Source organism: Pseudorca crassidens, chromosome 8 (assembly GCF_039906515.1).
Source record: "Pseudorca crassidens isolate mPseCra1 chromosome 8, mPseCra1.hap1, whole genome shotgun sequence".
Taxonomy (NCBI): Eukaryota; Metazoa; Chordata; class Mammalia; order Artiodactyla; family Delphinidae; genus Pseudorca; species Pseudorca crassidens.
The window spans coordinates 75,050,267-75,077,097 of NC_090303.1; the positions used below are offsets into that span (position 1 = coordinate 75,050,267).

Sequence of the window (26,831 nt, forward strand, 5' to 3'; positions counted from 1 at the left end):
ATAAATATAAGGGAGATTACACTCTTAAAAGTATTGAATGCTTACACAGCACCCTCTAGTGAAGAAATGTGGGTTTTTTTTAAATTCTTGAATTTTATTTTATTTTTTTATACAGCAGATTCTTCTTATTAGTCATCTATTTTATACACATCAGTGTATACATGTCAATCCCAATCGCCCAATTCATTCCACCACCACCACCAACCCCCCCCGCCTCTTTCCCCCCTTAGTGTCCATACGTTTGTTCTCTACATCTGTGTCTCAATTTCTGCTCTGCAAACTGGTTCATCTGTACCATTTTTCTAGGTTCCACATATATGCGTTAATATATGATATTTGTTTTTCTCTTTCTGACTTACTTCACTCTGTATGACAGTCACTAGATCCATCTGCGTCTCAACAAATGACCCAATTTCATTACTTTTTATGGCTCAGTAATATTCCATTGTATATATGTACCACTTCTTCTTTATCCATTCGTCTGTTGATGGGCATTTAGGCTGCTTCCATGACCTGGCTATTGTAAACAGTGCTGCAATGAACATTGGGGTGCATGTGTCTTTTGAAATTATGTTTTTTTCTCTGGGTATATGCCCAGTAGTGGGATTGCTGGATCAAATGGTAGTTCAATTTTTAGTTTTTTAAGGAACCTCCATACTGTTCTCCATAGTGGCTGAATCAATTTACATTCCCACCAAGAGTGCAAGAGGGTTCCCTTTTCTCTACACCCTCTCCAGCGTTTGCTGTTTGTAGATTTTCTGATGATGCCCATTCTAACTGGTGGGAGGTGATACCTCATTGTAGTTTTCATTTGCATTTCTCTAATAATTAGTGATGTTGAGCAGCTTTTCATGTGCTTCTTGGCCATCTGTATGTCTTCTTTGGAGAAATGTCTATTTAGGTCTTCTGCCCATTTTTGGATTGGGTGGTTTGTTTTTTTAATATTGAGCTGCATGAGCTGTTTATATATTTTGGAGCTTAATCCTTTGTCCGTTGATACGTTTGCAAATATTTTCTCCCATTCTGAGGGTTGTCTTTTCATCTTGTTTATGGTTTCCTTTGCTGTGAAAAAGCTTTGAAGTTTCATTAGATCCCACTTGTTTATTTTTGTTTTTATTTCCATTACTCTAGGAGGTGGATCAAAAAAGATCTTGCTGTGATTTATGTCAAGGAGTGTTGTTCCTATGTTTTCCTCTAAGAGTTTAATAGTGTGCGGTCTTACATTTAGGTCTCTAATCCATTTTGAGTTTATTTTTGTGTATGGTGTTAGGGAAAGTTCTAATTTCATTCATTTACATGTAGCTGTCCAGTTTTCCCAGCACCACTTATTGAAGAGCTGTCTTTTCTCTATTGTATATCCTTGCCTCCTTTGTCATAGATTAGTTGACTATAGGTGCATGGGTTTATCTCTGGGCTTTCTATCTTGTTCCATTGATCTATGTTTTGGTTTTGTGCCAGTACCATACTGTCTTGATTACTGTAGCTTTGTAGTATATTCTGAGGTTAGGGAGTCTGATTCCTCCAGCTCCCTTCTTTACACTCAAGACTGCTTTGGCTATTTGGGGTCTTTTGTGTCTCCATAAAAAATTTAAGATTTTTTGTTCTAGTTCCGTAAAAAACACCATTGGTAATTTGATAGGGATTGCATTGAATCTGTAGATTGCTTTGGGTAGTATAGTCATTTTCACAATATTGGTTCTTCCAATCCAAGAACATGGTATATGTCTCCATCTGTTGGTATCATATTTAATTTATTTCATCAGTGTCTTATAGTTTTCTGCATACAGGTCTTTTGTCTCCATAGACAGGTTTATTCCTAGGTATTTTATTCTTTTTGTTGCAATGGTAAATGGGAGTGTTTCCTTAATTTCTCTTTCAGGTTTTCATCATTAGTGTATAGGAATGCAAGAGATTTCTGTGCATTAATTTTGTATCCTGCAACTTTACCAAATGCATTCTTTAGCTCCAGTAGTTTTCTAGTGGCATCTTTAGGATTCTCTATGTATAGTATCATGTTATCTACAAACAATGACAGTTTTACTTCTTCTTTTCCAATTTGGATTCCTTTTATTTCTTTTTCTTCTCTGACTGCCGTGGCTAGGACTTCCAAAACTATGTTGAATAATAGTGTTGAGAGTGGCCATCCTTGTCTCGTTCCTGATTTTAGAGGAAATGCTTTCAGTTATTCACCATTGAGAATGATGTTTGCTGTGGGTTTGTCATATATGGCCTTTATTATGTTGAGGTAGGTTCCCTCTATGCCCACTTTCTGGCGAGTTTTTATCATAAATGGGTGTTGAATTTTGTCAGAAGCTTTTTCTGCATCTATTGAGATGATCACATAGTTTTTATTCTTCAGTTTGTTAACATGGTGTTTCACATTGATTGGTTTGCTATACTGAAGAATCCTTGCATCCCTGGGAAAAATCCCACTTGATCATGGTGTATGATCCTTTTGATGTGTAGTTGGATTCTGTTTGCTAGTATTTTGTTGAGGATTTTTGTCTATATTCATCAGTGATATTGGTCTGTAATTTCCTTTTTTTGTAGTATCTTTGTCTGGTTTTGGTATCGGGGTGATGGTGGCCTCATAGAATGAGTTTGGGAGTTTTCCTTCCTCCACAGTTTTTTGTAAGAGTTTGAGAAGCATGGGTGTTAGCTCTTCTCTAAAGGTCTGGTAGAATTCACCTGTGAAGCCATCTGGTCCTGGACTTTTGTTTGTTGGAAGATTTTTAATCACAGTTTCAATTTCATTACTTGTGATTGGTCTGTTCATATTTTCTGTTTCTTCCTGGTTCAGTCTTGGAAGGCTAAACATTTCTAAGAATTTGTCCATTTCTTCCAGGTTGTCCATTTTATTGGCATAGAGTTGCTTGTAGTAGTCTCTCAGGATACTTTGTATTTCTGCAGTGTCTGTTGTAACTTCTCCTTTTTCATTTCTAATTTTATTGATTTGAGTCCTCTCCCTCTTTTTCTTGATGATTCTGGCTAATGGTTGATCAATTTTGTTTATCTTCTCCAAGAACCAGCTTTTAGTTTTACTGATCTTTGCTATTGTTTTCTTTGTTTCTATTTCATTTATTTCTGCTCCGATTTTTATGATTTCCTTCCTTCTGCTAATCTTGGGTTTTGTTTGTTCTTCTTTCTCTAGTTCCTTTAGGTGTAAGGTTAGATTGTTTATTTGAGATTTTTCTTGTTTCTTGAGGTAGGCTTGTATAGCTATAAACTTCCCTCTTAGAACTGCTTTTGCTGCATCCCATAGGTTTTGGATCATCGTGTTTTCATTGTCATTTGTCTCTATGTATTTTTTGATTTCCTCAGTGATTTCTGGTTATTTAGTAATGTACTGTTTAGCCTCCATCTGTTTTTGTGTTGTACGTTTTCTTCCCTGTAATTCATTTCTAATCTCATAGCGTTGTGGTCAGAAAAGATGCTTGATACGATTTCAATTTTCTTAAATTTACTGAGGATTGATTTGTGACCCAAGATGTTATCTATCCTGGAGAATGTTCCATGAGCACTTGAGAAGAAAGTGTAATCTGCTGTTTTTGGATGGAATGTCCTATAAATATCAATTACATCTATCTGGTCTATTGTGTCATTTAAAGTTTCTGTTTCCTTATTTATTTTCATTTTGGATGATCTGTCCATTGGTGTAAGTAAGGGGTTAAAGTGCCCCAGTATTACTGTGTTACTGTTGATTTCCTCTTTTATAGCTGTTAGCAGTTGCCTTATGTATTGAAGTGCTCCTATGTTGGGTTCATATATATTTATAATTATTATATCTTCCTCTTGGATTGACCCCTTGATCATTATGTAGTGTCCTTCCTTGTCTCTTGTAACATTCTTTATTTTAAAGTCTATTTTATCTGATATGAGTATTTCTACTCCATCTTTATTTTGATTCCATTTGCATGGAATATCTTTTTCCATCCCCTCACTTTAAGTCTGTATGTGTCCCTAGGTTTGAAGTGGGTCTCTTGTAGACAGCATATATATGAGTCTTGTTTTTGTATCCATTCAGCAAGCCTGTGTCTTTCAGTTGGAGCATTTAATCCATTCACTTTTAAAGCAATTATCGATATGTATGTTCCTATGACCATTTTCTTAATTGTTTTGGGTTTGTTTTTGTAGGTCCTTTTCTTCTCTTGTGTTTCCCACTTAGAGAAGTTCCTTTAGCATTTCTTGTAGAGCTGGTTTGGTGGTGGTGAATTTTCTTAGGTTTTGCTTGTCTGTAAAGCTTTTGATTTCTCCATCGAATCTGAATTAGATCCTTGCTGGGTAGAGTAATCTTGGTTGTAGGTTCTTCCGTTTCATCACTTTAAGTATATCATGCCTCCCCCTTCTGGCTTGTAGAGTTTCTGCTGAGAAATCAGCTGTTAACCTTATGGGAGTTCCCTTCTATGTTATTTGTCATTTTTCCCTTGCTGCTTTCAATATTTTTGTTTGTCTTTAATTTTTGCCAATTTGATTACTATGTGTCTCGGCGTGTTCCTCCTTGGGTTTATCCTGTATGGGACTCTCTGCATTTCCTGGACTTGGGTGGCTATTTCCTTTCCCATGTTAGGGAATTTTTCGACTATAATCTCTTCAAATATTTTCTCTGGTCCCTTCTCTCTCTGTTCTTCCTCTGGGACCCCTATAATGCGAATGTTGTTGTGTTTAATGTTGTCCCAGAGATCTCTTAGGCTGTCTTCATTTCTTTTCATTCTTTTTTCTTTATTCTGTTCCACAGCAGTGAATTCCACCATTCTGTCTTCCAGGTCACTTATCCGTTCTTCTGCCTCAGTATTCTGCTATTGATTCCTTCTAGTGTAGTTTTCATTTCAGTTATTTTATTGTTCATCTCTGTTTGTTTGTTCTTTAATTCTTCTAGGTGTTTGTTAAACATTTCTTGCATCTTCTCCATCTTTGCCTCCATTCTTTTTCCGAGGTCCTGGATCATCTTCACTATCATTATTCTGAATTCTTTTTCTGGAAGGTTGCCTATCTCCACTTTATTTGTTTTTTTTTCTGGGGTTTTATCTTGTTCCTTCATCTGGTACACAGCCCTCTGCCTTTTCATCTTGTCTATCTTTCTGTGAATGTGGTTTTTGTTCCACAGGCTGCAGGACTGTAGTTCTTCTTGCTTCTGCTGTCTGCCCTCTGTTGGATGAGGCTATGTAAGAGGCTTGTGCAAGTTTTCTGATGGGAGGGACTGGTGGTGGGTATAGTGGACTGTAGAAATGTGTTTTTGAAAAATCATGGAAGAAGTTATGCTTTCTAATATGAGGTTTCATTAATTTACCTATCTACATAGAAAAACATCAGAGTACCTCACTGTGCTTGTGCTGGGAAAATAGTGATGAATGACACAAACAAGCCCCCTACCTCTCAAAATTGCTCATACTAAATAATTGTTACATTTTTAAAATTTACCCTTTATTTAGTAAAAATATAAGTTTAAAACTCTTATTTCTTAATGTGTTCTACTATGATTCTACTTTAGGACTGAAAGAATTTTACCCTGACTTGGAGGCTTACTGTAATCAAGAAAGACATCCAGTCCAATAGTTTAGCCAGAGACTATGTTCTGAGAGACCACAGTAGTTTCCTCTAGGGTATCATTTCCCAAAATTAGAGATTCAACCCCTCTACTCCTAGAAGTCTGCTTCTGGACCTAATTACAAAGGACACCAGAAAGATTCTATTAGTTCCACTTGGGCTGAACTTAGTATCATGGTCTGTTTTAAAGGAGATCTGGGATTCTGGGCTCAATCTTCCTGAGTCACCTCAAATATCGGATTTATATACAAAGACCTTTGAAAAATAACAAATTAAATAATTTCAGAATTCTCTGTTTTGACCTCATTAAGGTAGCTTGTCTTGGCTACTCACATTACATACACAACACAGAAACAGAATACTTCTCTGTAAGGTTTGTTAACATGAGGTATATCATCTGGTCACTTCACACCAATGTCTTTAGCACAAAAAGCTTTACACATTTATCTGTTCCTTCTATTTCAATCTTTTATTAGAAATTACAATTTCAATCTTTTATTAGAATTTCAATCTTTTATTAGAAATTATATGCTAAGGTAGTTGTCAAGTGCTGCCTCTTCTACCTTGAATACCTCCTACACAGTTGCTTCATTAGACAATCTTTATGAAGTGAAGAGTGAAGTTCTGGATAGCTTAAGCAAATAGGGAAAATACATACAATAGGACAAAGCTGTCTGAGTCAACTGATCATGCAAATTCTTCCCTAAGTCTAAATCAGACGTCTTGATGCTTCTCCTCCACCCCACCTCCCCCACAACAGCTCAAATCTGCTCCTTCCAAGCTTCCCTATTTCAAAAAGCTTCCATTAACCAAATAACTCAGGCCTAAGACTAAGCACCATTCATGACTTTTCTCCACCTCTCCATATAGAAGTCATCAGAAGGCCCTATTGGCTCTATTTTCATCATATTTAAAAAAAAAATTTTTTTTTGATCTGGACCATTTTTAAAGTCTTTATTGAATTTTTTATAATATTGCTTCTGTTTCATGCCTTGGATTTTTGGCCATGAGCATGTGGGATCCTAGCTCTCTGACCAGGGATCGAACCCACACCCCCTGCATTAGAAGGTGAGGTCCCAACTGCTGGACCTCCAGGGAAGTCCGTCATATTTTGAATCTAACCACTTCTCACAACCTTGTTAGCCACAGTAAGCAGTTCAAACCATCATTATATTTCTCTGATTTATAGTTTTGTAACAGCCTCATAACTGCTCTCCATGCTTCTACTCTGGCCACTTACAGTTTATTCTTTTTGGAAATGCCAAGTTCTTCCCCTTGCCGAGACTGTGCAAGTGCTATTCCCTCCACCTTTCCCTAGACCTTCATATTGTGCACTCCTTCATCTTAATCAGAAAAGGTAACATGAAAGTGTGAGTGTCCCATTTGCTGGAAACTTATTACTGATAATCGTAAGTGAAATTTCCTAAATCTGTACTGAAATCTGTTTTGAAATTGTACTGAAAATTGAGGTTCTTCTAAGTATCGATTTCTCTTAGAATCTCAGAAACCAGCAGGGATATAATTTTCAGTCTGTAAATTCACATGGACATAAAATGGCTTCTTAGAGATGCTTATTTCATCCTAGATAATAAAACTACTAGACTAGTATAGTTTGCTGACTAAGAAGCTTCAGATCACTACTGGAAAATGTGTTATAAAAAACACTGCATTGGTTTCTAACTTCTAAGAAAAGTTGAATTTACTGAATGCAACAGCAAACTCCTATAAAAGTGTCTAGATTACCTAGACGGTGTATTACTCATCATCTTATAAACTCATAAGGCAACTGCTAACAGCTATAAAAGAGGAAATCAACAGTAACACAATAATACTGGGGCACTTTAACCCCTTACTTACACCAATGGACAATCTTATAGACTCTTATAAACAAGTTTATAAACTTTTCAGGGAAGTTATGAAACTTTAAAATAACTGGTTTACTCAGGTGACGTGGTAACTCTGTGCTACTGATAACTTTACTTTCAATATTAATTTCCATCTTATTTATTTCCTGAGATTTAATATAAAGAATTATTTACTTCCCATTCTCTCTTTAAATCACTGCAATTTTGTTCTGCCTGCTCCTTCTAACACACAACTGCTTTGGCAAAGGTCAGGAGTTACTTGGACTCCTTTTATTCTTCTAGCACTTAAAGGTATGTATTTCAGAGGCTTCTGTCCTCAATACTCTTCCCTTTTCACTACATAAACACCATACCTGTATGATCTCACCCACTCTCATGACTATTGTTAAAACACTGATGGCTGCTGAGTCTCTATCTCTAGCCCAGGCCTTGCTCCTGAGCTCTGGATCATAACTGTCACTTCTACCTGGGTACCCCAACAAAACTCAAGATCAACACATACCCAAATCTTAAGTCACCATCTTCCCGCTAACACACAACACTCTCTGTTATTACCTATCTCTGTGAACAGCATCAGAGTCCAAGCATGGCCCAACCCAGAAACCTGGAATTTATCCATGACTCCTTGTGCCTTCATGTCTAAGCCAGCACTCCTGCCAGTGTTACCTCCTTCCTATCATTTGCATCTGTACTTTACACTCTCCTCCTTCTTCCTTGTGTTCAAGCCCTCATCATTTCTTACATGGATCACTGCATGCAACAGGATAACTAGCCTCCTTGTCTCCAGTCTTTCCTCCACATCTGTAAATCTCATCGAATCAATTCACTGTTTAAAGTTTTCAAGGTTACACCTATGAGAATCTTCATGATAAGTCCTCTGTCTACCTCTCTACCATTTTAGCACCTGCAATCCTACTCCATCCTATTAAGAGATTTCAGTCATATCTGCAGGTATGAATTTGCCTCTCTCCTCTGAATGTCCTATTTTCAGAGTACTTTCTGGTTGAAATGTCTTTTCACTTTTCTCTTCAACACATGTATTCATAATCTACCTCTGGGGTTTTATCTTAGAAGCCAACATGTCCCCCAATTTTTTGATGCCCCATCTCATCTTAGATAGCAATTCCCCTCTTCTCTATGTTCTCATAGCACTCTGTACTTATTTTTGTCAGTTCACCTTTCAGGCCAAAATGTATTTGTTCAATTCATCTAGTTTCTCAACCAGATTATCAGTTCTTTGAGGATAATGATCCTGACCTGCCTCTATATCCACCCCCCACAACCCATGCGGTGACTAGTATAATGCTCTACTTCTGTGTTTTGTGTCATGCGTATATTTAACACAGGCAGGGTTTTCTCCTTATCTATTACATCATCACATGTCTACTGATTGTGTTAGTCAATGCATCTATATCCTTACTCTATATCCTTAGATTTGCCTAATGAGGGATACATGTTGAAATTTCCTGCTATAATTGTATTTTGATCTACTTCTCCCAGAATTTTAATGGGTTTCGATTTATGGATTTAGTAGCCATGTAGTTTAGAGTGTACAGGTTTGTGCTTGTTATATTTTCATTGATTTTGCCTTTTTTCATAGTATAAAGTTCTTTATTCTGTGTATTGCATTTAATAGTAGTAATATCTGATATTGATAATCCTAATTTCTATGGGTTTACCTTTACCTGTAAAGGGATTTTTAAAAAAAATTTTATTTATTTTTGGCTGCATTGGGTCTTCGTTGCTATGTGCAGGCTTTCTCTAGTTGCGGCGAGCGGGGGCTACTCTTCCTTTCAGTGCGCAGGCTTCTCATTGTGGTGGCCTCTCTTGTTGCGGAGCACGGGCTCTAGGGCGCACGGGCTTCAGCAGTTGTGGCTCATGGGCTCTAGAGTGCAGGCTCAGTAGTTGTGGTGCACAGGCTTAGCTGTTCCGCGGCATGTGGGATCTTCCCGGACCAGGGCTCAAACCTGTGTTCCCTGCATTGGCAGGCGGATTCTTAACCACTGTGCCACCAGGGAAGTCCCTGTAAAGGGATTTTTCATACCTCTTTTTCTTCAAATTTTCTTGTAATAGCGTTTAGCTGTCTTTTGTTTTTTAAGTCAGTATCTCAGTTGAAAAATTCAGTCCATTCTCATTTAGCATAATGACTGATATAATTGACAGTATTTCTTCTCTTTTGTTTTTGTTGGTGCAACAAAACTGCCATTCACTACATTTTTCCCCTTGAAAATCTGATGATTCTGATTTGCCTTTTTTTAAAAAAAAGATGCCATTAAACATTACCCTGTTTCTCTGCTCTTAGCAAAACACATATGACTCTCCTATAGGTAAGCAAGGTAAGACCTATTTCTCCTAATGAGACTTACGGTTTCTGCCTCCACCATGCCACATTCTCCCTGTTTACACTCAAATAGGATAAGACCTTTTGAATACTCTTAGCTCCCTTTCTTCTCTTAGGTGTCCCCCAACTCTCTGCAAACTATAGCTCTTAGATTTTGTTGGCATAATTTAATATTTATTAGAATTTTACTTGCATTTTGTCTTGTCTGTTTCCAGAATCCTTATTTAGCATTCATATTTCACATTCCCAGTCTAATATAATCCATTAAATACACGTTTATCTAAGTTCATCCCTCTTCACTGCTTTCTCTTCACCCTCCTCCTTCATGAGGTCTCTGGTTCTTTTTGGTTTGGTTAGTCTTTCCTCAGCTGGGGTGCTTGGGTAATGTATTTTCTGAGTTCCTGCATATCCTTGACCATCTTTCTTTTACCCTGACAGGCTTAGCTTGGTTGAGAATAAGATCCTTAGGTTGCAGGCCTTTGTCTAAATGAAAATATAATTTCATTTTTTTTCTAGTTTCAGCTGTGCACATGGGAAATCTGATGTCACTCTAATCTTTTTACTTTCCTTTGTTAAACACTTAATTCTTTCTGCCTGGAAACTTGTAAAAATTTCCTCTTTGTTTTTAGAGTTTACACATTTTAACCAGAATTTACGCCTAGGAGTGTCTTTCCCCGCCCCCCCCCCCCCCCATCAGTCCAAACTAAAGTTCAGGAACTTTTCCAAAATGCAGTCTTTTTTTTTTTTTTTTTTTTTTGAATTCAGTCTTGATAGAGTTTTTCAGCTTAGGAACCGTTTCTTTTTTCTAGAATGTGTTTATTATTACGAATCTTCCATGTTCCTTTTTCTTCCCAGAATTTTGGATTCAAACACCACATTTTTTTAAGTTCCAAGAGATCTTTCTTCATGCTGCATTTAGATCTCATGTGCTCTTAATTTTTAATTCAGGTTTTTGCCTTTCTCTGTCAGCAATTTTATTGTACTAGGCAAATATTTTAGTTGTCAGTCTTTTCCCTACCTGCTGGGAAGTTTTTTATTTCCTATTGCCTCCTTAGGGCTCAGGTCCCGTACCTGTAATATTCTTAATGGCAGAAATCCTTACAGATTTTGAAAATCAAAGAAGTTGCTTATGCAATGGGTCTATAGTTTAAGGGCAGGCTGTTAGCTCCCTCCAGCAGTACCTTGAGAATTCTCTCAGCTTTCCTATCTTCCTGAACTTGCCCAACCTCATGAACAGAGACAACTCAGCCCATTTGTTTAGCTCCAAGTCTTTAAGAGTCTGGAAACCTAAGGCATTCATGCCGGATCAGCTTTACCTCAGGTCCACAGATCTCCTAATGTCAAACTTTTGCGGGATCAGCTGCTCTCCACCTAGGCTTATGCCTGATAATTTCCTACCCTTGGGGAAAAGAGTTTGTCTGTTTTGCAGGCATAGGAACAAAAGCCTGAATCCTTATCAACACCCAGCTCCCTTAAGGTCTCAGCAGCCCAAGGTCTGGGAAAGGCATAGCTTGGAGTTGAGAACACAGAGGATGAGAATGATGTTCTGGTAGCCAAGTTCCCAGATATGCTGTGTCATGTTTATAAGGGCCATTGCCAATCCAACATATATTCATCCATATTTTCATCTAGTAATTTTTTATTAAGCATCTGTGTGACTTTTTTTTAATATTTAAATATTTTGAGGCATATGAAGTAACTTTTGTGTGAGGTTGGAACTCAGCATTTTTTTTATCCCTCTCCCACCCCCTCCCCCTTGGCAACCACCAATCCATTCTCTCTGTTCATGATTCTGTTTCTGTTTCACAGATAGGTTCATGTGTGTCATATTTTAGATTCCACATATAAGTGATATCATACGGTATTTGTCTTTCTCTTTCTGACTTACTTCACTTAGTATGATAATCTCTAGGACCGCCCATGTTGCTGCAAATGGCATTATTTCATTCTTTTTTTATGGCTGAGTGGTATTCCATTGTATATATGTTCCACATCTTCTTTATCCATTCATCTGTTGATAGACATTTAGGTTGTTTCCATGTCTTGGCTGTTATGAATAGTGCTGCTATGAACATAGGGGTACATGTATATTTTTGGATTAGAGTTTTGTCTGGATATATGCCCAGGAGTGGGATTGCTGGATTTTACGGTAATTGTATTTTCAGTTTTCTGAGGAACCTCCTTTCTGATTTTCCACAGTGGCTGCACCAACTTACATTCCCACCAACAGTGTAGGAGGGTTCCCTTTTCTCCACATCCTCTACAGCATTTGTTATTTGTAGACTTTTTAATGATCACCATTCTGACCAGAGTGAGGTGGTACCTCATTGTAGTTTTGACAAATTTCTCTAATAATTAGCAATGTCGAGCATTTTTTCATGTGCCACTTGGAGAAATGTCTCTTTAAGTCTCCTGCCCATTTTTCAATTGGGTTGTTTGTTTTTTGTTGTTGTTGAGTTGTATGAGCTGTTTGTATCATTTTGGAAATTAAGCCCTTGTCAGTTGCATTATTTGCAAATATTTTCTCCCATTCTGTATGTTGTCCTTTCGTTTTATGGTTTCCTTTGCTGTGCAAAAGCTTGTAAATTTGATTAGGTCCCATTTGTTTATTTTTGTTTTTATTTCTCTTGCCTTGGGAAACTGACCTAAGAAAACATTGGTACAAGTTATGTCAGAGAATGTTATGCCTGTGATCTCTTCTGGGAGTTTTATGGTGTTATGCCGTATGTTTAAATCTTTAAGCCATTTTGAGTTTATTTTTGTGTATGGTGTGAGGGTGTGTCCTAACTTCGTTGATTTACATGCAGGTGTCCAACTTTCCCAACACAGCTTGCAGAAGAGACTGTCTTTTTCCCATTGTGTATTCTTGCCTTCTTTGTCGGAGATTAATTGACCATAGGTGTATGGGTTTATTTCTGGGCTCTCTATTCTGTTCTACTGATCCATATGTCTGTTTTTGTGCCAATACCACGCTGTTTTGATTACTGTAGCTTTGTAGTACTGTCTGAAGTCTGGGATCGTTATGCCTCCTGCTTTCTTCTTTTTCCTCAGGATTGCTTTGGCAATTCTGGATCTTTTATGGTTCCATATGAATTTTAGGATTATTTGTTCTAGTTCTGTGAAAAATGTCATAGGTAATTTGATAGAGATCACATTAAATCTGCAGATTGCTTTGGGTAGTATGGCTATTTTAACAGTATTAAGTCTTCCAATCCAAGAGTATGGGCTATTTTTCCATTTCTTTGAATCATCTTCAATTTCCTTTACTGTTTTATAGTTCTCAGCATATAAGTCTTTCACCTTCTTGATCAGGTTTATTCCTAAGTGTTTTATTCTGGGGGTACAATTTTAAAAGGTATTTTTTTTTTTACATTCCCTTTCTGATATTTCATTGTTGGTATAAAGAAATGCAAGCGATTTCTGTATGTTAATCTTGCATCCTGCTACCTTGCTGAATATGTTTATCAGTTCTAGTAGTTTCTGTGTGGTCTTTAGGGTTTTCTATATAGAGTATCATATCATCTGCATATAATGACAATTTTACCTCTTCCCTTCCAATGTGGATATCTTTTATTTCTTTTTCTTGTCTGACTGTTGTGACTAGGACTTCCAATACTATGTTGAATAGAAGAGGTGAGAGTGGGCATCCTTATCTTTTTCCAGATTTTAGTGGGAAGGCTTTCAGCTTTTCACCATTGAGTGTTATATTGGCTGTGGGGAACCCAGCATTTTTTACTCCTTCAAATAGCAATCCAAATCCCCAGCACTAAAATGATGATCCATTTTCCCCTGCTAGTTTGAAATGCCACATTAATCATATATAATAATTTCATGTATTCTTGGATTTCATCCTAGATTTTCTTTTCTGTTTTACTTTTAGCAATCAGCAATTGAGAGCTTTCCACCAATACCACACAGTTTAATTATTGTGATTTATTTATTTTTTAACATCTTTATTGAAGTATAATTGCTTTACAATGTTGTGTTAGTTTCTGCTGTAAAACAAAGTGAATCAGCTATATGTATACATATATCCCCATATCCCCTCCCTCTTGTGTCTCCCTCCCACCCTCCCTATCCCACTCCTCTAGGTGGTCACAAAGCAATGAGCTGATTTCCCTGTGCTATGCGGCTGCTTCCCACTAGCTATCTATTTTACGTTTGGTAGTGTATATATGTCCATGCCACTCCCTCATTTTGTCCCAGCTTACCCTTCCCCCTCCCCCTCCCCGTGTCCTCAAGTCCATTCTCTAGAAGGTCTGCATCTTTATTCCTGTCTTGCACCTAGGTTCTTCATAACTTTTTTTATTTTTAGATTCCATATATATGTGTTAGCATACGGTATTTGTTTTCCTCTCTCTGACTTACTTCACTCTGTATGACAGACTCTAGGTCACTCCACCTCACTACAAATAACTCAATTTTGTTTCTTTTTATGGCTGAGTAATATTCCATTGTGTATATGTGCCACATCTTCTTTATCCATTCATCTGCTGATGGACACTTAGGGTGATTTACTTTTGACATCAGGCAAATTATATATCATAACTCTTCTTTTTAAAAAGATGTATTGATTTTTTAAAATTACTTAATTCACACATATGTAGTAATACTTCTCCCTTAGAATACTACTGATAATCACTGATAAGAGTTGGGTATTGTTCCAGATCTTAGCAAACAAAAAGAGCAAATTTTATGTATATAAACATATGTGTGCAGAAAAAGAAGACATTTTAAAATATAAATAATATCATGCTATTTATGCAATGTCTTGCCAATAAATGAATTGAAAACCCTTTAAGTTCCCTTTGAATATTACTTTGTCTGAATCACACAGGTTTTGATACCAAGGCTTTAATTGTTGTTCAATTCTAAGTTTTACCACTTTTCTTTTCAGTTCCTCTTTAATCCAGAAGTTACTAAAATGTATAATTTAAATACCCAGTTTTATGCATTGAGGAGGCTTTTGGTTGTTAAATTCTAAATTCATTACATTGTAGTTAGTGAAAGTGTTCTATAAGACATCACTTTTTAAAAAGGAATTTATTAAAGCTTCCTTTATGGCCTAGAACATAACCGTATTTTAAAAACAATCCATGTATAGTTGAAAAGAATTTATATATATAAATTATGTTAGCATCAGAATTCTAAATAAATATCAGTTAGATACACTTTTTAAGTGTTATTTGAACCTCCTATACCTTTAATTTTTGTCTAATACATTTATACTAAAGTCTTCAAATATAATTATAGATTTTCCATTTCTTTTTCAGTTCTATAATTTTCATTTTATATATTTTAAAGCCATTTATATTAAAACTATCTTGTTAAATTTTTGCTTTTATCAAAATGAACACTTCCTCTTTGTTCCCTTAAATAATTTATTACCCCAGAGGGTTTTTTGTTTTGTTTTGTTTTGTCTTGGTATCTACCAGGTATAAGTACTTTCTAAATGAACAACATTTTCTTATCATTTTATTTTCAACCATTATTATTGTATTTTAGTTGTGATTTTATTGGATTTTGGTTTTAGCCATATGTGAGTTACTATATTTTAATCAGTGAGCTTTACCAATGTTTTCTTTTTTATTAATATGGTTAGACTTATTTCTGACATTATATTTTTGCAGTTTTTATTTATCATGCTTCCATGGTAAATATATGCATTTATGTCTCCTTTTTAGTCTTGTTAGACTGATCAAATTCTATTTGTTCTATCCACCCTCTACCTCCCCCCACCCCGCCCCTTTATCTAAAAGCTTGTAACGTCCTTCTTTTCTTCTAGGACAACAGTCCCTCCTTATCCACAGGGGATATGTTCTAAAACCCCCAGTGGGTGCCTGAACCACAGACAGTACCAAACCCTATATATACTATGTTTTTTTCCTATACTAACAGAAAAAACGGGTAGCATAAACAGTGTGGATACGCAGGACAAAGGGATGATTCATGTCCTGGGTGAGACAGCAAGGGCTTTAATAACATTACACAGAATGGCATGCAATTTAAAACTTATGAATTGTTTACTTCTGAAATTTTCCATTTAATATTTTCAGACTGCAGTTGACTGTGGGTAAGTGAAACCACAGAAAGCAAAACAGCAGATAAGGAGGGGGGAACTACTGTGCTTACTTTTAAATCCTTTTCACCACCTTCCTAACACCCTTCACCTTACCATTCAACAAAAACTAAAGTTAATCAATAACTTTGGTCTCATCTGAAGAGAGAAGTTTACTTTTATTTTGCTTCATTCTCTCCTCAGCCACCCAAATTCCAAACTTGATATCATGGAAATTTAGTATAACATTGTCTTATAATCACATACTCTCTCTCTCTTTTTTTTTTTTTTTTTTACAGCCAGTAGTTATTTAGATTTACCAATATGCTTACTAATTTCTTTGTTCAACATTATACCTTGCATCCCATTGCCTCTGGGTTTATTTTTCTTTTTGTAGCAAACTTTTTAGATGTTATTTTTAAGTCAGTTGAATAGCAGTTCTTGACTGGGAACACTTTTCTATCAAATATGTGGGAGGTATTTTAGTTTATCAAAATGACTGCACAGAGCTTTTGGCATTTAATGGGTGAGGGCGAGGGTTGCTAAATATCTTGCAATACACAGTACAATCTCATTCAAAATGTCAGTTGTACCTATGCTGAAGATGATAACTTTAAGTTCTTGTATATATGAAAATGTCTTTATTTTGCCTTCACTCTTGAATGACAGAATGGCTAAACACAGAAGTACAGTTCAAAGTTTATTCCTCAGACCATTTGTCTTCTTCCATATATAGTTGTTATTAAGAAGTCTAATGTCAGATGGTCATTTCTTGATAGGAATTGTCTTGAGAAATTGTCTTTTCTATAGGTAACTTTTAGGAATTTTGCCTTTATTCTTGATATTTGGAAGGTTATTGTGATGTGTCTTTATATTTTAATTTTAAAGTAAAATATATGTTATATATCTTTATCACTTTGTATGTATAAATTTTATTTTGCACTTGGTAGATCTTTCAATCCTAAGGACTTGTGTGTTCAGTTTAGGAACATTCTTGGACATTATTCCTTCAAATACAGTCTATCTTCCATTTTCTCCTTCTGGAACTCTTATTAGACAAATGTTATAACTTCTGGCGAGGTTCTCCATGTCTCTTACCTTTTCCTTTGTAACTCTTTGTGTTGTATATTCCAGGAGATTTCCCACATCTATCTTCCAGTCCACTCACTAGCTCTTCAACTGAGTCCCATCTGCTATTCTTTACACGTACTTAAGTTTAATATTCAATAATAGTTTCTTTTTTCATAATGCACTCTACTTGTTTCATAATTCCTGTTTGTTATGTTGTGGAAGCAAATCCTTCTTTTATTGCTTAGAGGAATACAGTCCTTTTTAGATTCTTCTGTTTTTTCTACTTTATCTAGTCTAAGACACCTTTTGTTGGATTTGTTGCCCTTGTTTTGTGATGCTTACATTCTCTAGGTTTTGGTGATCTGTGGTTATGCACCCATCTTCTGGCCTGTAAAGACCCCTCAAGCACGGAAAACTCAAGCCAGCAACCCTGGCCTGGACTATCAGTAATGCAGTTCTTAGGCATTGCCAGAGAGGGTTCCCATTTGTTTCTTTCTTTACTCTTTTTCCATCCCAGAAATAACTCCCTTTCTTGTTTCTTTTTCCATCCCAGAAATAACTCCCTTTCTTGTTTCAAATAGAAGTTTTTTAAAACTTTAAGGATGTCTAAAGTTTGCTGTGGAAGGGCAGAACTTTAGCATATGTTCAGTTTAACATCTTGAAGTCATAAACCTATTTTTCAGAAAATTCCCGGTCTTTTCTGGGTCATGTTTTTCTTTCAGAATTTTTAGAACCATCTCATCAAATTAAAACAATTCCCTTGGCACTCTAAATAAGATGTTTAATTTTACAAACTAATTTAGATAAAAAACAAATGTCTTTTTTTAATGCTGAGTCATCCCAGCCAAGAACATGACATGTCTATTTATTCAATCTCCTTTTGTTTTAGTCAGTATAGTTTTAAACTTCTCTTCATTTGTATCCTTCATATTTCTTTTACATTTACCTTTGGAAATTTATGGGGTTTTGCTCTTGAAACTGGGATCTATTACCTAAATGTATTCTCAAGCTGGCTATTATTTGTAAATTGGAAACCAACTTAATTTTGCATATTAGTTAAAAGAGAGCTATCTCACTTTATGATTACTATTTCTAACAGTTTCTGAGTTCATACTTGGGTTTATCAAGCATATATTCATATAATCTAAAATATAAATTTGTCCCCTCTTTCCTAATAAAAAAGGCCTAATAGTTTGATCCAAGGTAACATAATACAGTGGTTTAGAACAGTGATTGGCTGTTTTTTTTCTGTAAAGGGCAAGAAAATAAATATTTTAGGCTTAATGGGGCATACACAGCTGTGTCATAACCACTCAACTCTGCTACGGTAGCCCACAGTAGCCGTAGACAATACATAAAGGAATGAACATGGCTCTGTTCCAATCACACTTTAAAGGTTTGCAAAAATCCTAGCTTAGAGTATAAGAAGTATACTTATAAGTGTAAGTCAGTCAGTCTGCCTAAGTTAAAATCTAGTCCTCAGTATTTATTGGCCATGTAACCTTAGGCAAGTTTGTTAAACTCTCATTGCCTCAGTTTCCACAACTTTATATGGGCATAATAATAATTTCTGCATTTGTGGTACCTATTTGTGATATTATCATAATATGTGGTAAAGAAATAATAATGTTCAATAATTAGAATAATACTAGGCATAAAATAAATGCTCTGTCATTATTAGCTATTTTTATTATTATTTGTGTCTGTTTTTTTCTCTTACATAACTAAATTGCCTTATAGTTCCCAAAACAATGTAAGACAAAAAGAGCTTATAGTAAGCATCCTTATTTTGTTCTTGACATTAATGCAAATGCTGTTAGTGTTTCTCTGATAAGGATATGACTTGTTTGGGGTTCAGATATATATGTATGAAATTAAGAACTATTCACCTAATCAAATTTTACTAAGGTTACAAAAATCAGAATAAGAGTTTAACTTCTATAAAAACACCTTTCTGGCATCTATTATAATGATAACCTCCTTTTAAAAAAGCTCTTGACATATTTATAAAATTTATTTCCCTAATATTGAACTATTTTCCTTTGAAATAGAAATTCTAACATGAATCCCATTTGATTATTGTATATTACGCATTTATTTTGCAGATAACATTCACCCCGCTGATACTTCATTAAGGGATTTTTGTATTTATAGTCATAACTGAGATTGATTTATAAAGTTTGTTGGACTGGATAACTTTTTCTTTACTCAATTTCAAAATTAGAATTACGTTTGCTTTATAAAAAAGAACTGAAAGGCTTCTCTCTCTCCCTTCTTTTATACTCTGGAACTCCTCAAATTGTACTAGTGTAATCTATTCCTTGGAAGTTTAAAAGAAATGACCTTTAAACTCTCTGAGTCCAGGACTTTTTTTGGAAGTTGGCTTTATGACAATTTTTCTCAAAAGACAGATAAAAATCACAACATAAAAATTAAGAAAAACAACAACCAAAAACAACATAAATTAAAAAAAACAAACTAGAAATAGCATCTTCAACACATGTAACAATAAAAATCTAAGAGATCCAATATACAAAAAGGTCTTATAAATCAGTAAGACGCACGTAGACCACCAACTAGAAAACTGGTCAAAAAAGGTCAAACGCAATTAACAGAAATACATATAAGCCACTAACAAAAATGTGGAAGACTAATCAATTAAGTATTATTGAAGAGCATGCAAACTAAAATGAAGTATTATTTACAAATCAGATTAGAAATTCAGAATACCAAATACCTGGTGATATCACTGTGTGGGTTCTTTCAAGTACTGTGGGAGGTAATCTAAAGTGATTCCACTTTTTCAGAAAACAATTTGGCAGCATCTATCACAATTCTAAATATACATACATGAGTCAGAAACTCCACTTTACTAATGTATTCTATAGAAAACCTACCCAAGTTGCCAGAGATGTTCACGGTAGCATTTTTTGTAATATTAAAAAATTGAAAACAATCCAAACGTTCTTCAATAAAATATTAGGTTAATTAATGATACTATATCCATAGAGTGGAATATTATGCAGCCATTATAAACAGAGAACTATATCTACACATATTGGCAGATATACTGTCCATGAAACACTGTCCAGTTAAATAAGCCAATTGCAATACAGCATATAGCACAAAATCCCATTTAAAAATAAAGGGGGGAGGGGACCTTCAAGATGGCGGAGGAGTAAGACGTGGAGATCACCTTCCTCCCCACAAATACATCAAAAATACATCTACATGTGGAACAACTCCTACAGAACACCTACTGAATGCTGGCAAAAGACCTCAGACTTCCCAAAAGGCAAGAAACTCCCCACATACCTGGGTAGGACAAAAGAAAAAAGAGAGACAAAAGAATAGGGATGGGACCTGAACCTCTGGAAAGGAACTGTGAAGGAGGAAAAGTTTCCACACACTAGGAAGTCCCTTCACTGGCGGAGACTCGGGGAGGCAGGGGGGAAACTTCAGAGCCATGGAGGAGAGTGCAACAACAGGGGTGCAGAGGGCAAAGCAGAGTGATTCTCGCAAAGAGGATCGGTGCCGACCAGCACTCACCAGCCTGAGAGGCTTATGTGCTCACCCACTGGGGCAGGTGGGGGTTCAGAGCTGAGGCTCGGGCTTCGGAGGTCAGATCCCAGGGAGAGGACTGGGGTTGGCTGCGTGAACACAGCCTGAAGGGGGCTAGTGCACACAGCTAGCTGGGAGGGAGTCCGGGAAAAGGTCTGCAGCTGCCCAAGAGGCAAGAGACTTTTTCTTGCTTATCTGTTTCCTGGTGCACGAGGAGGGGGGATTAAGAGCACTGCTTAAGGGAGCTCCAGAGACAGTCATGAGCTGCAGTGATCAGCGCGGACCCCAGAGGCGGGCATGAGATGCTAAGGCTGCTGCTGCAGCCACCAAGAGCCTGTGTGCAAGCACAGGTCACTATCCACACCTCCCCTCCCGGGAGCCTGTACAGCCGCCACTGCCAGGGTCCAGTGATCCAGGGACAACTTCCCTGGGAGAACACACAGCGCACCTCAAGCCAGTGCAACGTCACACCGGCCTCTGCCGCCACAGGCTCGCCCCACATTCCGTATCCCTACCTCCCCCCAGCCTGAGTGAGCCAGAGCTCCCTAATCAGCTGCTACTTTAACCCCATCCTGTCTGGGCAAAGAACAGATGCCAGAGGGTGACATACATGCAGAGGCAGGGCCAAATCCAAAGCTGAAACCTGGGAGCTGTTCAAACAAAGAAGAGAAAGGGAAATTTCTCCTGGCAGCCTCAGGAGCAGCAGATTAAATCCCCACAATCAACTTGCATCTGTGGAATACCTGAATACACAACTGATCATCCCAAAATTGAGGTGGTGGACTTTGGGAGCAACTGTAGGCTTGGGGTTTCCTTTCTGATCTAATTTGTTTCTGGTTTTATGTTTATCTCAGTTTAGTATTTAGAGCTTATTATCACTGGTAGATTTGTTTATTGATTTGGTTGCTCTCTTCCATTATTTTTTTATATATATATATAAATTTTTTTTCTCTTTTCTCTTTTGGTGAATGTGTATATGCGTGCTTCTTTGCGTAACTTTTGTCTCTATAGGTTTGCTTTTACCATTTGTCCTAGGGTTCTGTCAGTTTTTTTTGTTTGTTTCTTTGTTTTTGAAGTATAGTTTTTAGCGCTTGCTATCATTGGTGGATTTGTTTATTGGTTTGGTTGCTCTCTTCTTTTCTTTGTATTATTACTTTATTATTTATTTAATTTTAATAACTTTATTCTTTTTCTTTCTTTTTCTTCTTTTTTCTCCCTTTTCTTCTGAACTGTGTGGCTGAGGGGATCTTGGTGCTCTGGCGGGTGTCAGGCCTGAGCCTCTGAGGTGAGAGAGATGAGTTCAGGATATTGGACCACCAAAGACCTCCTGGCCCCATGTAATATCAATTGGCTAGAGCTTTCCCAGAGATCTCCATCTCAATGCTAAGACCCAGCTCTACTCAACGACCAGCAAGCTCCACTGCTGAACACCCCATGACAAACAACTAGCAAGACAGGAACAAAACCCCACCCATTAGCAGAGAGGTTGCCTAAAATCCTAATAAGGTCACAGACACCCCAAAACACACCACTGGACGTGGTCCTGCCCAACAGAAAGACAAGATTCAGCCTCATCCACCAGAACACAGGCACCAGTCCCCTCCATGAGGAAGCCTACACAACCCACTGAACCAAACTACCCACTGGGGGCAGACACCAAAAACAATGGGAACTATGAACCTGCAGCCTGCGAAAAGGAGACCCCAAACACAGTAAGTTAAGCAAAATGAGAAGACAAATACACAGCAGATGAAGGAGAAAGGTAAAAACCCACCAGACAAAACAAATGAAGAGGAAATAGGCAGTCTATGTGAAAAAGAATTCAGAGTAATGACAGTAAAGATGATCCAAAATCTTGGAAATAGAATGGAGAAAATACAAGAAACAAGCATTTACCCAGGACCTAGAAGAACTAAAGAGCAAACAATGATAAACAACACAATAAATGAAATTAAAAATTCCCTAGAAGGAATCAATAGCAGAATAACAAGCAGAAGAATGGATAAGTGACCTGGAAGATAAAATAGTGGAAATAACTACCACAGAGCAGAATAAAGAAAAAAGAAAAAGAACTGAGGAGTCTCAGAGACCTCTGGGACAACATTAAATGCACCAACATTCAAATTATAAGGTTCACAGAAGAAGAGGAAAAGAAACGGACTGAGAAAATATTTGAAGAGATTACAGATGAAAACTTCCCTAATATAGGAAAGGAAATAGTCAATCAAGTCCAGTAATCACAGAGAGTCCCATACAGGATAAATCCAAGGAGAAACACGACAAGACACATATTAATCAAACTATCAAAAAGTAAATACAAAGAAAAAATATTAAAACCAGCAAAGGAAAAACAACAAATAACATACAAGGGTTCCCCATAAGGTTAACAGCAGATCTTTCAGCAGAAACTCTGCAAGCCAGAAGGGAATGTCAGGACATATTTAAAGTGCTCAAAGTGAAAAACCTACGACCAAGATTACTCTAACTAGCAAGGATCTCATTGAGATTCGATAGAGAAATTAAATCCTTACAGACAAGCAAAAGCTAAGAGAATTCAGCACCACCTAACCAGCTTTACAACAAATGCTAAAGGAACTTCTCTAGGCAGGAAACACAAGAGAAGGAAAAGACCTACAATAACAAACCCAAAACAATTAAGAAAATGGTAATAGGAACATACATATCAATAATTACCTTAAATGTAAATGGATTAAATGCTCCCACCAAAAGACACAGACTGGCTGAATGGATACAAAAACAAGACCCGTATATATGCTGTGTACAAGAGACCCACTTCAGACCTAGGGACACATACAGACTGAAAGTGAGGGGATGGAAAAAGATATTCCATGTAAATGGAAATCAAGAGAAAGCTGGAGTAGCAATTCTCATATCAGACAAAATAGACTTTAAAACAAAGGCGAAAATAAGAGACAAAAAAGGACATTACATAATGATCAATGGATCATTCCAAGAAGACATAACAATTGTAAATATTTATGCAGCCAACATAGGAGCCCCTCAATACATAAGGCAAATGCTAACAGCCATAAAAGGGGAAATCAACAGTAACACAATCATAGTAGGGAACTTTAACACCCCACTTTCACCAATGGACAGATCATCCAAAATGAAAATAAGGAAACATAAGCTTTAAATGATACATTAAACAAGATGGACTTAATTGATATTTATAGGACATTCTGTCCAAAAACAACAGAATACACTTTCTTCTCAAGTGCTCACAGAACATTCTCCAGGATCGATCATATCTTGGGTCACAAATCAAGCCTTGGTAAATTTAAGAAACTTGAAATCATATCCAGTATCTTTTCCAACCACAACTCTATGAGACTAGATTATCCATTACAGGAAAAACTCTGTAAAAAATACAAACACATGGAGGCTAATTAATACACTACTAAGTAACCAAGAAATCACTGAAGAAATCAAAGAGGAAATCAAAAATACCTAGAAACAAATGACAATGAAAACACAATGACCCAAAACCTTTGGGATGCAGCAAAAGCAGTTCTAAGAGTGAAGTTTATAGCAATAACATCCTACCTCAAGAAAAGAGAAACAACTAAAAAACAACCTAATCTTACACCTAAAGCAATCAGAGAAAGAAGAACAAAAAACCCCCCAAAGTCAGCAGAAGGAAAGAAATCATAAAGATCAGATCAGAAATAAATGAAAAAGAAATGAAGGAAACAATAGTAAATATCAATAAAACTAAAAGCTGGTTCTTTGAGAAGATAAACAAAATTGATAAACCTTTAGTCACGACTCATCAAGAAAAAAAGGGAGAAAAATAAAATCAATAGAATTAGAAATGAAAAAGGAGAAGTAACAACTGACACTGCAGAAATACAAAGGACCATGAGAGATTACTACAAGTAACTTTATGCCAATAAAATGGACAACCTGGAAGAAATGGACAAACTCGTAGAGAAGGACAACCTTCTGAGACTGAACCAGGAAGACACAGAAAATATAAACAGACCAATCACAAGCACTGAAATTGAAACTGTGATTAAAAATCTTCCAACAAACAAAATCCCAGGACCAGATGGCTTCACAGGGGAATTCTATCAAATATTTAGAGAAGAGCTAACACCTATCCTTCTCAAACTCTTCCAAAATATAGCAGAGGGAGGAACACTCCCAAACTCATTCTATGAGGCCACCATCACCCTATACCAAAACCAGACAAAGATGTCACAGAAATGAAAACTACAGGCCAATATCACTGATGAACATAGATGAAAAAACCCTCAACAAAATACTAGCAAACAGAATCCAACAGCACATTAAAAGGATCATACACCATGATGAAGTGGGGTTTATCCCAGGAATGCAAGGATTCTTCAATATATGCAAATCAATCAATGTGATACACCATATTAACAAATTGAAAGAGAAAAACCATATGATCATGTCAATACATGCAGAAAAAGCTTTTGACAAAATTCTACACCAATTTATGATAAAAACCCTCCAGAAAGTAAGCACAGAGGGAACCTACCTCAACATAGTAATGGCCATTTATGACAAACCCACAGCCAACATCTTTCTCAGTGGTGAAAAACTGAAACCATTTCCACTAAGATCAGGAACAAGACGAGGTTGCCCACTCTCACCACTATTATTCAACATAGTTTTGGAAGTTTTAGCCACAGCAATCAGAGAAGAAAAAGAAAGAAAAGGAATCCAAATCGGAAAAGAAGAAGTAAAACGGTCACTGTTTGCAGGTGACATGATCCTATACGTAGAGAATCCTAAAGATGCTATCAGAAAACTACTAGAGCTAATCAATGAATTTGGTAAGTAGCAGGATACAAAATAAATGCACAGAAATCTCTTTCATTTCTATACACTAAAATGAAAAATCTGAAAGAAAAACTAAGGAAACACTCCCATTTACCATTGCAACAAAAAGAATAAAATACCTAGGAATAAACCTACCTAAGGAGACAAAAGACCTGTATGCAGAAAACCATAAGACACTGATGAACAAAATTAAAGATGATACCAACAGATGGAGAGATATACCATGTTCTTGGATTGGAAGAATCAACACTGTTAAAATGCCTGTACTACCCAAAGCAATCTACAGATTCAGTGCAATCCCTATCAAACTACCAATGGCATTTTTCACAGAAGTAGAACAAAAAATTTCACAATTTGTATGGAAACACAAAAGATCCTGAATAGCGAAAGCAATCTTGAGAAAGAAAAATGGAGCTGGAGGAATCAGGCTCCCTGACTTCAGGCTGTACTACAAAGCTACAGTAGTCAAGACAGTATGGTACTGGCACAAAAACAGAAATATAGATCAATGGAACAGGATAGAAAGCCCAGAGATAAACCCACACACATATGGTCACCTTATTTTTGATAAAGGAGGCAAGAATATACAATGGAGAAAAGACAGCCTCTTCAATAAGTTGGGAAAACTAGACAGCTACATGTAAAAGAATGAAATTAGAACACTCCCTAACACCATACCCAAAAATAAACACGAAATGGATTAAAGATCTCAATGTAAGGTCAGACACTATCAAACTCTTAGAGGAAAACATAGGCAGAACACTCTATGAAATAATCCTTTTTGATCCACCTCCTAAATAAATGGAAATAAAAACAAAAAGAAACAAATGGGACCTAACGAAACTTACAAGCTTTTGCACAGAAGAGGAAACCATAAAAAAGACAAAAAGACAACCCTCAGAATGGGAGAAAATATTTGCAAACAGAGCAACTGACAAAGGATTAATATCCAAAATATACAAGCAGCTCATGCAACTCAATATCAAAAAAACAAACAACCCATTCCAAAAATGGGCAGAAGGGGCTTCCCTGGTGATGCAGTGGTTAAGAATCCGCCTGCCAATACAGGGGACATGGGATCGAGCCCTGGACCAGGAAGATCCTACATGCCGCGGAGCAACTAAACCCATGCGCCACAACTACTGAGCCTGCACTCTAGAGCTCGCGTGCCACAACTTCTGAGCCCACGTGCCACAAATACTGAAGCCCATGCGCCTAGAGCCCTTGCTTTGCAACAAGAGAAGCCACTGCAATGAGAAGCCTGTGCACTGCAACAAAGAGTAGCCCCCACTCGCAGCAACTAGAGAAAAGCCCGCGTGCAGCAACGGAGAAACAATACAGTCAAAAATGAAATAAATAAGTACGTTAATTAGTTTTAAAAAAACGGGCAGAAGACCTAAATAGACATTTGTCCAAAGAAGATATACAGATTGCCAACAAACACATGAAAGGATGCTCAACATCACTAATCATTAGAGAAATGAAAATCAAAACTACAATGAGGTATCACCTCACACCGTTCAGAATGGCCATCATCAAAAAATGTACAAACAATAAA

The 26,831-nt window shown here is 36.7% G+C and overlaps 2 protein-coding genes across 2 annotated transcripts in view; one reads left to right on the forward strand and one right to left on the reverse strand.

The window, feature by feature from the left end:
• Window positions 1–26,831, forward strand: part of CFTR (CF transmembrane conductance regulator) — a 367,232-nt gene that overhangs the window by 67,921 nt on the left and 272,480 nt on the right. The gene's annotated exons all lie outside the window — the stretch shown is intronic.
• The window catches only part of ASZ1 (ankyrin repeat, SAM and basic leucine zipper domain containing 1), a 79,667-nt gene that overhangs the window by 18,491 nt on the left and 34,345 nt on the right, over window positions 1–26,831 (reverse strand). The window lies entirely within an intron of this gene.